This window comes from Mus caroli, unplaced genomic scaffold, assembly GCF_978045245.1.
Source record: "Mus caroli unplaced genomic scaffold, Mus_caroli_1 scaffold_13, whole genome shotgun sequence".
In the NCBI taxonomy this organism is placed as follows: Eukaryota; Metazoa; Chordata; class Mammalia; order Rodentia; family Muridae; genus Mus; species Mus caroli.
The window spans coordinates 78,951,175-78,964,689 of NW_028227268.1; positions in this window are offsets into that span (position 1 = coordinate 78,951,175).

The following is a 13,515-nucleotide window of genomic DNA, read 5'->3' on the forward strand; positions in this document are numbered from 1 at the left end:
CTCATCCCTGACCCATGGTGAGGGAGCACTCATCAAACAGCATAAGGGCTCATGAATATGAGCAACTTGAACAGAATAAAAACCTTGAGAGACTTATACTCCATTAAAGAAAGGAGAAAGAAAGGAGAAAGCACGGATGCCCTGCATTGAGTTCTGTGACTTCTCAGGATTGTCTGTGTCTGACCACCCATGCCAGATGGTCCAGGTATGGAGAGACCAACTCAGGAGCCATAGAATAAGGGGGCCATAGAAAAAGCCCCTGCCCTTTCATTTTTCAAGAAAGCTTAGAGGCCAGTGGATGTGTCTGGTTTTCTTTTCGTGTTGTTTTGCTTTCTTTTAACTTTTCTGGGAAAGATCATGAGTTCTTTGGCCTCAAATAAGCTTAGTTCTCTGCAGCTTCCCACAAGGAAATTAAAATTTCAAGTCCTGCACAGAAGTTTAGTTATCACGGATGGAATCATAGCTGCCACCACTGTCCAACAGTGGGAGCCAGGAGGGGGGATGGGATTTCACAGCAAAGGAGAATACTCTGTCCCTGCCCTCCCTTAGATACTTTGACACCCATGAGTTCAGGGTAACAAACATTCTCAAGCAGGCATTTGCACAACAGTGCACACATATGAAAACAAATGGCTGACCCAGGGATATGTATACATTTTTAATATTGTGTGTGTTCAGTATATGTGTGTGCCCATTTTGTGCATGTGTGCACTTACATGTGAAGCTCCAAGTTGATATCCAAGTGTCTTCCTTGATTGCTCTTCGCCTTGCTTTTTCTCTCTGTGGCTGATTGAATGGGTTGGCCAGCAAGCTTCAGGGACTATGTTTTCTCTGTGTCAAATTATCACCTGCCACCATTTCCAGCTTTTAAATGGGTGCTGGAAATAGAAACTCAGGTCCTTATGCTTGTGTGTCAGGTACATTATTGACTTAGCCACCTTCCCAACCTGTCTTGGGGATCATTTTTATCCTTATCTATCTATCTATCTATCTATCTATCTATCTATCTATCTATCTATCTATCTATCTATCTATCTATCTATCTTTAAAGAATTTCAACCTACCCATCATAGGTGTACTTAGCCCACCCAGGCACCCAGGGAACTGAGAAAAAAGAGAAAGAGGGAGATGTTATCATCATGGTTGTGTTCCGTTCATGCCTTCTAGAATATTCTGAAGCAATAGATTGGTCAAAAGCTACCAACAACTCATTAAAATAATAGGCTTCAAAAAGGATTCTGTCAAGAAACTGCTAGAGTTTGCTTTCTTCAGTGTTTCAATGCGATTTTGGGAAGTTTCATAGGTAATCAATCTAGTTTAGGAGTCAACCAACCTTGCTCTGAGCCATTGTACAATTTGATTATTAGGTTTTCCCCCTTATAAATAGTGACTTGTTGAGCCTTTTTTTTCTAAGTCTTCAGAAACCCATATGCACTGAGATGCGTTCAGCTGAATATAATGGAGATCAGACAACAGAATTAATGAAACGGAAGCTGATTTTTTTTCCCATGCAATTCAATGCTCAGGGTGACAGTCCATGGTTGACACAGTCAAAGGATTCTTCTGTCTTGCTGTTTTACCAGTTACTTTTCCACGACGGACAAAAGCTCCTTAAGGCAGGAACGATTTTCTTTGGTTCAGTTTGAAGGGAAATAGGGAAGTAGTGGGGAAGGCATGGCCACAGGAGCATGCGGCAGCTGGCCTCACTACATCTGGAGTCAGAGCAGGGAGTGATGAATACCTCTTCTTAGCTGGCTTTTTTTTTTCTTTAATTTACTTTACATCACGATCACAGTCCCCTCCCTCCTCTCTTCCCAGTCCCACCCTTACAAATCCTTCCCCCATTGCCTTTTCCCCTTCTTAGAGAAGGAGAGCCTGCCCTGGGTACCACCTCACCCTCCTCTAGTCCCAGCAGGATTAGGCACATCCTTTCCTGCTGAGGCCCAACCAGGCAGTCCAGGTAGCACAAAGGGGATACAGTGGCAGGGAACAGAGATAGAAACAGCCCCTGCTCCACTTGTTAGGGCATCAACATGAAGACTAAGCTGTACATTGGCTACAAGTGTGTAAGGGTCCAAAGTTCAGCTCCTGCAAGGTCTCTGGTTGATGGCCCAGGCTCCCATGGCCCCAGGTTAGTTGACTCTGTGGGTCTTCTTGTGGTATCCTTGACCCCTCAGATTTGCTCACTCATATCCCCCACCCCCAATCTTCTACAAGACTCCCACAAGTTTGGTTGTGGATCTCTGCATCTGCTACTGGATGATGCCTCTCAGGAGTCAGTTATGCTAAGTTTCTGTCTGCAAGCATAGCAGGTATCAGGTTAATGGTATCAGGGGTTGGCTCTCTCACATGGGATGAACCTTAAGTCGGGGCAGTCATTGGTTGGCTTTTCCCTCTGTCTCTGCTCTGTCTTTATTCCTGAACATCTTGTAGGCTATTTTGGTTTTATTCAGTCTGAAATCCCAACCCTGGATGGTGCTACTCACAATTAGAATTCCTTTCTTTCTTTTTCTTTCCTTCTTTCTTTCTTTCTTTCTTTCTTTCTTTCTTTCTTTCTTTCTTTCTTTCTTTCTTTCTCTCTCTCTCTCTCTCTCTCTCTCTCTCTCTCTCTCTCTCTCTCTCTCTCTCTCCCTCCCTCCCTCCCTCCCTCCCTCCCTCCCTCCCTCCCTCCCTCCCTTCCTCCCTCCCTCCTTCCCTCCTTCCCTCCTTCCTTCCTTCCTTCCTTCCTTCCTTCCTTCCTTCCTTCCTTCCTTCCTTCCTTCCTTTTTTTCTTTTAACCAGTTACAGTTTAAGCAACTTGAGGGAGGGAAATTTTTATTTTCACGTACAGTTCCAGGTCATAGCCCATCACTGAGGAAAGTCAGGGTAGGAACTTAAGCAGAAAGCATGGAGGAGTGCTGGTCACAACCGCGCTCACAGGTTCATGTCAGCTAGTTTTCTTATGCTGTGCCCAATTGTCTAGGAATGGTGCTACCACAGTGAGCTAGGCCTTCGTACGGTCTCTTATAGACCTAGCCATAGGCCAGTGTGATACAAACAATTCTTCAATTGAGGTTCCCTCTTCCTAGTTGACTTGAGGTTGTGTCAAGTTGATAATAAAAACTAACCAGGATGCCACCTCAATAATCTTGTCTAGAAAGCCCCTCACAAACACGTCCAGAGGCTTGTTTGTTCGCTTGTTTCCTGTTTCTTCGACTATCCCAGACTCTTTCTCATTGACAGTCAACATTGACCACCACACGGCCCAAGCTTTCTGGACCACAAATGGCTGCTCCAGTTGGAAGAAATACAGGTGAAAGGTCAAAAAATGAAAGGAAACTGAAAAAAAAAAATGACCCCGATGCACTTGTCTGTGTTGAAGACCTTTCTGGAAGGTCTCAGCGGCTACATTTGACCCCTCATTGGTCACAAGCATGTGCAAGTGACCTGCTTTAATGGAGTTTGGATGTCAGTTATGTCACTTAAACACATCTTTCCTTAACAGCCTTGAGCGCTTGTAAGGAAGACGGCAGGGAGACACCATCAGCATTTGTCACACTATCTTGGAAAAGTGTGGAAAGGATTTGCAGAGATAATTCATGTTAAACAACTGGCTGAATGCCCGACATACGGTCACTTATTATTTAGTGGTGTTACCTTCATCCCAGAGGATCTCCCCGTGAGGAAGCAAAGGGAGATACTGTTCTTGGTGTTCTGGGTCTCCTCCTGCCTCTGTCACCACCTGACTAGATCTGACTCATGATTCTGACTCACGGAATCCCATCTTTCCGCATCTTCTCTCATGGCTGTGCTTCTCAGAGGCACCACCACCTGCTATTTTGGAAACCTGTAGCAGGAAACAGTTTTATCGTTTAAATGTAATATATATATATATATATATATATATATATATATATATATATATATATCCTTCATGAATAAGTCTATAAGTCTGTATCTCTGTGTTTATTTTTTCTCCCAACCAGATTACACATTTCTATAGGGGAGGAATTATATTTTATTTCCACATCTGTGCCTCAAACTCTTGGTTCTTCTATACAAATCAATGCCCACAGTAGGCAGTGTATGGGGCTTTCTGGAGTTGCCAGCACTTGTGTAAGTTTCTGGAAGAACTGAGGGTGTAGAATCTGGGAGTTTGTTCACATACATAGATTAGTGCCTCATTCTCTTTCAGACATTTGTTATATTTGATTTTCAGAACCTGCTCAGTTAGTATGTGATGTGATGTGTGTGTGTTTTCAGGGCTAACCATTTGGTATTGGTTAACCAATTTGCATACTCTTTCCCAAAGAAGACTTTTTCTCTCACTCTCAACATTCTTTAGTTGCCTGGAGTTCTCTTGAGGCCTCATTGAGCATTGAGGCCTCTTGGGCTTCCCTTCATTCCCTTCAGTCTGTCTGTTGTTGTCTGTGTTTAGCTCCTGCTTAGTCATGCATGGTCACAACACTTTATGGGAGGAGTTTCTGACATTACTGGGAGCCACAGTCTCACAACAAATTCCCTCATCCTCTGCCCCCTGTTTGCAATACTCCCTGAGCCTTAGGTTGTAGATTTCTGTAATGGTTTCCATCTGTTGCGAAGATAGGTTCCTTGAGGAAGGGTGAGGACTTTCCTTATCTTTGGCTATAAAAAACAAATGCTTAGAATTTAGTTACAGGTCATGCTGGTTTGGCAAAGTCATGGTAGTATGGTCTTCTCCAGGATCCATGACTTCACTAGCTCATTGGTTAGTTACTTTTCTAGTACCAAGCATAGTTTCTTTCTTGTTTAGCAGATCTTAATTAGAGAGCCATTAGTATGTTAAGGGATGTGTGCCACTACTGTACCCTTACAGTTACTGGACCAGATTGGCCATTGTTGTGGTTCATGGGCATTATAGTTGGCCAACTGTTGGTTGCTTCTCTTCTTTGGAAGCTTGTATGGCACCTTCAGCCACCACAAAAGATAGTCCTCGGGGAGAAGCATTCACGTTTTGTTGAATTTTCACCAGTGGACTTTTGGGACCATTCACATCAAAACCATCCCCTAAAGTTGACTTGGCCATGTACATTCTTAGGAATTCCTGTAAATAGTAATGAAGCGTGAACATGAATCATTACAATTATTGCTTGGAAAGTCCTACATTTTACTTCCCTATTTCTATTCAAGACATGTTCTGGTCCATTGGGGGTCAAAAAAATAAGTCTCTAGCATCCGGTTGCGTGTCCAGTTCAGTGGGAAGGAAACACTTTGTCTTCAAAGAAGAGTGGGTCTTATCCCTCTAAATGAATCAATTCAGAGAAAAACGAGTGAGCTCCTCCCAGGCTGACATAGCAACAATACCTGGTCACCTGAGAGGCAGTATTAGCCTTTGATTTTCATCACTGAACTCAGGGCCCTGTGCATGTTAGACAACTGTTTGAATATTGAGACACACTCCCAGACTGAACAACACTATGAACAAATCAATTAAGTAACCAAGCAAATATTTTACTTGATTAATTAATAGGGTTAGATCAATTTTTGTAGACTGATAGAGTACTTGTTGTGTGCCAGGTCCTGTGTATAATTACTTAAGTACCCATTCCCCTTAGGCCCTTAGAGGCATGTATGTAACTTGAGAAGGATAAGGATAGGATAGTTATTCTGTGCCTTCTGCTTTCGGTTGAACCTGTGGAAGGAACAGGAAGAACTGGAAACATAAAATAAGATCTGAAATTCTGGCAGATATCTCCTATTTATTAGGAAACCTCATACCATTTGAGATCATGTCAAAGATGGATATGATGGTGTTTTTAGGTGGAGAGGACCAGATTTATCTCCCGAGTCCTCCTCAGGTCCACAGCATGGATGGGGTATGAAAATATCTCCGTGCTTCTTGGTAGAGGAGAGAAAGAAATTTAGGAAGTCAGAGCCAGACGCTTGCCATGGGACCCCTGATATATGGTTTGACATTATTACCTAGCTAGATATCACTAGTGTTGGGCCACTCCCTAACAGTTGGCTTTGGACCCTACCTTTCATTTCCCTTGAAAGACTAGGAACATCCTGACTGGCCCTCCTTAGGGTTTAAAATGCTATGTGAAGAGGTGGAAGTATCAGGGCTTTGGCGTGATCCATCAAGGGAAATATAATTCCTCCTGTTAACAAAAAGTAGAATCTGCTCCCAGCCCTTTGTAGAAGCACTATGTTCTGATCTTCTCTAAAGGTTAGTACTTTACTTATTATGGTCTAGTGTTTTTAGAGTTAATGGAGCTGGACATGCCCATCACCTGGACAGGAGACCTCTCTTCAGTAAAGTTGGTTTACCTACAGGCACACTCAGGATGTGGGAGGAATAACTATTCCCATAGTGGGATAAAGACCTTATATATCCTACGTTCTCCTCCGAGACAATTGCCTATAACTGTTTCTTGCTAAGCATGTCTGCTTTTCTGAACTCTAACTAAAGATGCATAACTTCTTCTTTCCCCTTTAAATTTTTTTTTTTTGGATACATACCCAAATCTTAAGCATGCTCGATCTAACCCTCTGGCTTTCTCAGTATTTCTTTGAAGCTCTTTCTCTTCTACCACACAGCTAGTTGCCAGCCTCCACTGATGAACCTGCTGATCTTCTGGACCCTAATTCAGAAAGCCTATCTTTCTTCCTCCTCTCCGTCTTCCTCCTCTCAGTGGCTTTCAGGATTTATAACTAACTCTGTTGTCTTTTTCCAAAACTCTAAATGATCCTCAACCTTCAAGGTCCATTCTTAAATTCTTCCATTCACAAAATCAAGATCCCACCAAAGGGAACGCTGATTTCCTTAGTGACAGGAAGACATTACAGCAGAGTCTTCTGTATGGAAGAGCCAAGGCTGAAGCCTCAGAGGGAGGATGCTATAGGTCTAGGTGTATAGAATCAATAGAAATAAGCAGAGGTTGAACATAGGGGAGACAGCCTTATTCATGCTGCTGCAGTTATATCTGCTATGAATATTTTAGAAATGGGCATAACCACAGAGAAAGCCAGTCCCCAAGCCTGAAGAAAAACTGTTTCAGCAGAGGCTGTGCATGACTTAGACCTGGACCAGCCTTCATGATAGGTGATAGATGGGGACAGATCACCTTGCCAAGAGGGACAGATAACCTGGTCAAAAGGTCAGACAGGTATGAAAAGCCTTTTGTCCAGGGAAGAAAATAAAGATAAGAGGAAGGGAGAGAGTCTTCCATTCACTTGAAGAAATGACACAGAAAATAAGGGGATTTAATGACAGAGAGAGAGAGAGAGAGAGAGAGAGAGAGAGAGAGAGAGAGAGAGAGAGAGAGAGCGAGAGAGAGCAGTACTATATAGACTTGGGAAGGGAGGACGCTCAGGAGACCTTGCTCCCTTTACACTGACAGTGGTTCCAGAATTGTAAGTGTGAATTTTACATCGGCAACAGGAACTCAAAGTTTAACACAGCTTCAAATATTTCCTTTTCTGCTCTTCTTATTATTCTTGGCTTCCTCAAAGGGCCTCATAATCTGAAGTGGCTGCCAGGATGAAGGTGGATATTAAACCTATGAATAATGGCTGAGGTTTGGTCTGTCTATAGACTCCATATATCCCCCAAGGGAGCACATATTCATATTCATCTTTTAATCAGTGACGAGACTAGAGGATGACTCACCTGCTCCAGCTCAGAAGGAGCTCAGAGCGCCCATGACCAGAGTGCTGATAGGTTCCGTTTTCTCTTAGGTGTGGCCCAGGAAGCCAGGGGGTAGTATATGGCCCAGGAAGCCAGGGGGTAGCATATAGCAGCGCATATACTAAAATTGGAACAATCTAGGGAGAGAGGCAATGGGACAAGAAGGGAGAGGGTGCCTCCATTCTTACCCGAACTCGGGTTCCAGTTCAGAAGTTCAACTTCCTTCTCCAACACCCACTCCTAGATTTGCAGGCTCACATACAAAGCCAGCCCTCACTACAAGCCTGGGAGGTGACCTTGCCAGAGGCTCTTTCCTCTTCCTAATGTAGGAGCTTATGGGGGAAAAATGCTAACAGATGAATCTCACTCTGGTAAAACACTGGAGATAAGAAAAGACTCTAATGGCTACTTTGAGTTAGCAGAGAGGAGATGGGTTAGCTGGAGCATGGAGAATTTTTAGAACAGGAAAACCACTTTGTATGACATCACAACCTTGAACATACATCATCATCCATTTGTTAACCCATTGAGAATAAATGACAGCAAGAATGGGCCTAAATATAACTCTAGACTTAGGGTGGAGATGATACATCTAAGTGCGTTCAATTGTGGGGGCTGCTGATAAAGGAAAAGATTATGCATATGCGAGAACAGAAGCTACAGGGATTAGCTCTGCATCTTTCATCAATTTCCTGTGGCTCTAAAGCTGCTCTGAAGAATATTAGGCTTTTAAACAACATCAGCAACAAAATCACCTACTTGGTGGAGAGCAATAGTTGATAGTGTCACTATTTAATACAATGTCTTCCTTATTCTTTTGTTACACCTCTCTCTCCGCTGACTCTCCCCCTCTGTGTGTGCACGTGCATGTGCGTGTTCATGTGCGTGTGTGTGCGTGTGTGTGTGTGTGTGTGTGTGTGCTTAATAATGTGGACACAGAGATGCTGTGGTTCACATGTGGGAGTCAGAGGATAACTCCAGGCATTGATCCTTGGGTTACACTTTGAGGCAGGGTCTCTTATTCACTTCTGTAAGTGCCAGGCATGGGGGGGCCTGGTAGCCTCTAGGCATATACTGTCTCCATCTTTCATTTCACTGTAGAAGAGTTTGGATAAGACCCCACTATGCTTCTGGCTTTGTGTGGGTTCTGGGGATTTCCAATCGGGCCTTTCTGCTTGGACTTTAACCACTGAGCCATCTCTCCAGCCCTTTCTTAACTTCATTCACAGCAAATGAGGCTGCTGGGAAATCGAAGCAAAGAGTTCCCTGGTGAGTTGTCTCAGTCTATGGAAACTCAATATACCGACTTTGAAACCCCATCACTTAAGAGGTGATCATTCATTGTAGAGACAATGTATAGCTTCCACCCTGTTCCCCCAGGCACCTAAGAGTCCCCTCATAGATCAAGAGCCTTTGATGGAATTCAGAGGGAATCAGCAAACCCAAGTTCAGTCGATAGATCTGGATAAAGTCAAGAACAAAGATGGAATGCCCTGGAAATCATGTAAATCAATGGAGAATGGGAAGAGTTTGCCAAGTTCAATTTATATACAGATTTGCATAGCATTACAGAGCACCAGCCTTTACAAAGACCCAATGGTTACTTCTATATCCCGAACTGCAGGACTTATTTCCATAGATCTTCCCAATAACACAGAGAAGCAGACATTCTCCTCATTAAGCAGACAAGGTAACTGAGGCTCAGGGGAGAAGAAAACTTGTCAAAAATTAGACGTAAGCCAGCTGTAGTGGGACATCTCTGCAATCTGGCTCTTGAGAAGAAGAGATAGGTGGGTCAGGACTTCAAGGTCATCCTTGGCTAGGCAGGGAGTTCAGGGCTAGGCTGGACCTTCTGTAATGAGACCCTTCTATTAAAAAAGCACAGTTGTGGATACTTCAAGCTCTCATGACTACAGAAGGCAACAGGACTTAAGGTATTTCTCATTTATTTTTACCCTTTGACCTAAAGAGTTAATCACCATTTGCTGCTCTATTTGAAAAATGATCTTTTTAAAAAAGGAAAGTATGTTTAGGGAGAGTGAGTTTAAGAGTAATCCTAAGACTTGCTGTTCATTTTCTCTGGGTGCACATAGTCCCCCATGGATAATTCATCCGGGATGTGAGCTGGAGCTCATTAGAAGTCACTGGGCCTGGGGGAGAAGATAAAACCATGATTAAAGACATCTGAGCCCTCTAGGACAATTTATTATCTTGGATTTCATGTTTAGTAGGAGATGCTAATTCACATAAGAAGTCTCTGGGGGGCATGCAGGGACTCTAATTGTGGATCTCTGGAACCTCGGGGCATGCCCTTGCTCTTGCACTGGGCTAGGTACCAGGTCTGGACAGAGGTGCCAGGCCCAGGAACACCTTGCAACTATAATCAGCTTGGCCGTCGGGAGGGACAATCCTTTGCCATAACAGAGAACATGGCTCCAAGTTTTCCCTAAGGAGTCAGCTAATTTGTTTTTTCCTCAAAGTTCTGTCCAGTCATGCCAATGAGAAGGTGGAGACTTGGCCTCTGAAAGAAGACAAGTTTCAAAGCATTAAAGCAGCCAGCCGAGTGGCAGATAAGAGAGAGCAGTGATTCTGAGGGCCAAATTCCTCCCAGGAGCAGAGTGTATAAAAGACTATCTGTGGTGGCCTCAGGTTTGCACAGTGAGGAAGCTGGAAGACAGTCTCTAAGATCTGTAAATTCTGGAGAGATTGGAAGACAGAGTAGTAAAAGCCATCCCAGGGGTAAAGGCCCTGCCTGCATAGACAGTGTTGAAATTGTGACAGTCATGCTAGCAAAGAGGGCTGATCACTTTCCAAATGACGACTTTAGTGATGAATGTTTCAAATACTGGGGCAGATTTATGGAGTGGGGATTGTCAAGCTCACCATTCCTTGATTGAGGTGAGCTGAACAGAGACAGACAGAGGGACTTGCCCATGCTCACACAGAGCTGAGTTTGGGATCCAGGTAGTCTATTTCCCTTCTATGGTGTGGACTTGTTTGAGTGTCAAGGCTTGAATGCTGGAAGCTTTGTTCCTAACATGGTACTGATGGGGCACTGGGCCCTTTAAGAGGTGGGACGTAGAGGTCAGGGGGCATCATCTTTGAAATGGATTAGTATTGTACTTCTACAATCCCAGCTAGTCACCACAAGACTGGTTTGTTATACAAGACACAAACCTGAATCTGTCTTACTTCCAGAATTACAGTGTGACTTCTTTCTCCCTCTCAAGGTCATTCCAGAAGGCCCTCACCAAAGGCTTAACAGACAGGGTTGTCCAATCTTGAATTTTCAGCCCTCAAAAAAAAAAAAAAAAAGAGCTATGTGAATCTTCTTTCTTTTAAATTTCATGTGTTATTATTGTTGGTGGTGGTGCATGTACGTGCATGTGCATGTGTAAGAGCACTTAGGGTGCCTTTAGAGGACAACCCTTTGGAGCTGGAGTTGCAGGCATCAGTGAGCTTTCCAACATCGGTGCAAGGAACTGAACTCAGGTCTTCTGGAAGCTCAGAACTTGTTCTTAATTGCCGAGCCATCTCTCCAGCCCCAAACCTTTGCTCTTTATGCATTACCTAGGCTAGGTTTGTGTTCAGGTATTTGGTTTTAGCATTAGGAAACAGACTGAGATGTAATCCTAACCAGATAGTCTTCATCTTTGAGATGGGGATACTCATATCGCTGCCTCATAGGGTTATAGTCAGGATAAAATTATATCACAAATCAAAATTCTTAACATAGAAGGCTCATGGTAATAGTTTGTTAAGGGAAGTGAATTTGTTTAGTTTAGAGAAGCTACCATAATAGGAGGCTTAATTGTTGCCTACAAATACATGAAAAACCCCTTAATGGTTCATTTACATTTGACAAATATTGACCTTCTACTCAGACAAACAAAAGGCTTTGTATTATTCTTAAGTCTGTGTCATCCCAGAAGAGAATTTAATTGGAACAGGAGAAACTTAATTAGATGTAAAAAATTTTTTCTTCATGCTGGGTATAAAATTTCAAAAGAAATTATTGCAATTAGTTGTGAAAGTGGAATTCATAATGTTTAAATAAAGAATTACTATTTGCAGTGGCCCCATATACAAATGTGCAGGTTGTGCACAGTGCAAAACTTACAATGTAGTCTGTGCATGGAACTCCTTGGCAGAGTCCAAATGCAGCCTTTTATGAAAGTTTTGCTTTAAATCTAGCTTGACATGGTATAAAGTTCAGTTTTATGTGGAAGAACTTGAGCAGGGTGCTTCTAAGTGAACAAGTAGTGAAGAAGCTAGACTCTATTGAATACAATTTGCCAGTTCCTGAACTAAATGTCTTCTCACATGTATTTATTATGAATATGAGCATTTCTTAAAATACATATCTATTTATGAATGTACCAGAGTTACATGTTTATAAAGAAGAGAACCTAGTACAATCAACTCTATATTCACTGATTTTAATATAAAAAAATCCTAAGTGACAAGGCAGTTGAGTGTCATATTGACTTAGTGTGATAGTTGATTTTTGTCAACTTGGCACAAACCTAGACGTATCTAGAAGAATATATTCCAACTGAGAAATTGCCTCAACTAGGTTGGTCTTTGGGCGCGTGTGGGGAGGCATTTTCTCGCTTGTTGATTGATGTTGGAGGGTCCACCTCAGTGTGGGTGGTACCATCTCTGGGCAGGAGATCCCAGGAAGATAAGGAAAGAGGCTGAGTGTGAACCTGGGAGCTACAGCAAGCAGCTTTCCTCCGCAGTTCCCCTGGGTTCCTGTCCTGACTTCCCTCAATGTCTGGGCATGCAAGCCAAGCAAACCCTTCGCTCTCCAAGTTGCTTCTGGTCATGGTATTTGCCACAGCAGTAGAAAGCAAGCAAAGATACTTGAAACTTTTTCCTTTCTTGGAGAAAGGGTAATGGGTCATCTTCTAACTCTTGGCATCTTAGACAAGAAAGAAATGCATAAAGAGCTCGAAGAAAATATGCAAGATCTTCACAGAAGCGCCCTCTCAATTCTATTCTTCCTTTTCCTCTATGGCCTCTTCCTGCCATTATAACCATGACCTTGACCTCTTAGCCTACAGAAAGGGTTCTAAGCCAGAGACACAGGCTGTTCAGTTTGCATAACAGCAAATGAAGGCTCCAGAAAGTCTCAGGGAATTGGAGGAGAAAAAAGACTTCAGTGCTTTTCAAACATGCCTATTTTGCTGGAGCACTGGGCAAGACCTTACAAAACAGGGTTCCTTGTTCTGGTCTTTAAGCACCTGAGATGGGGTATGGTGAAAAGCTGCACTTCAAATCTCTGTAGCTCTCTCCTGCAGAGGGACCAATTTGCTAAATGAATCACCCTGATCTTGGGGGTTGGGTCTTGGGAAGAACAACATCTAATTTGAGTATTTCAGTTTACGAGTCAATAATTCACCCTTCGGTTTCTTCCTCCAGTTCAGAATGAAGGACCAGGAACACAAGCTCTTATGCACATGGCTATCATGTTGCATTTTTTTTTATTTTAAAATAGAATTTATTGAGCACGCAGTAAATTCAACACACTGAAAGGTTTGTTTGTTGTTGTTTTTCTTGTCAGAATTGGCACATGATGAAGAGAGCTTAACTTACTGCTAAATTAATACTCCAAAAATTTAAGTCTTAAATCATGTTCCATAAAAAGTCTAATAGTGTTATAAAAATATTAATTTACACTAACTTACATATAAAAGTGTTAGAAAAAGAATCTCATATTCAAACCAATCATCTAAGAAGTAAAAATCCAATTATGAATTCTTAAAAAGTTACTAATTTGAGTACAATGTATTAGGGAGGGAAGTGGACAAAAGCTACTGAATTTACATCACTTGTCCTATGGGGAAAGTTGCAGGACAACCAGA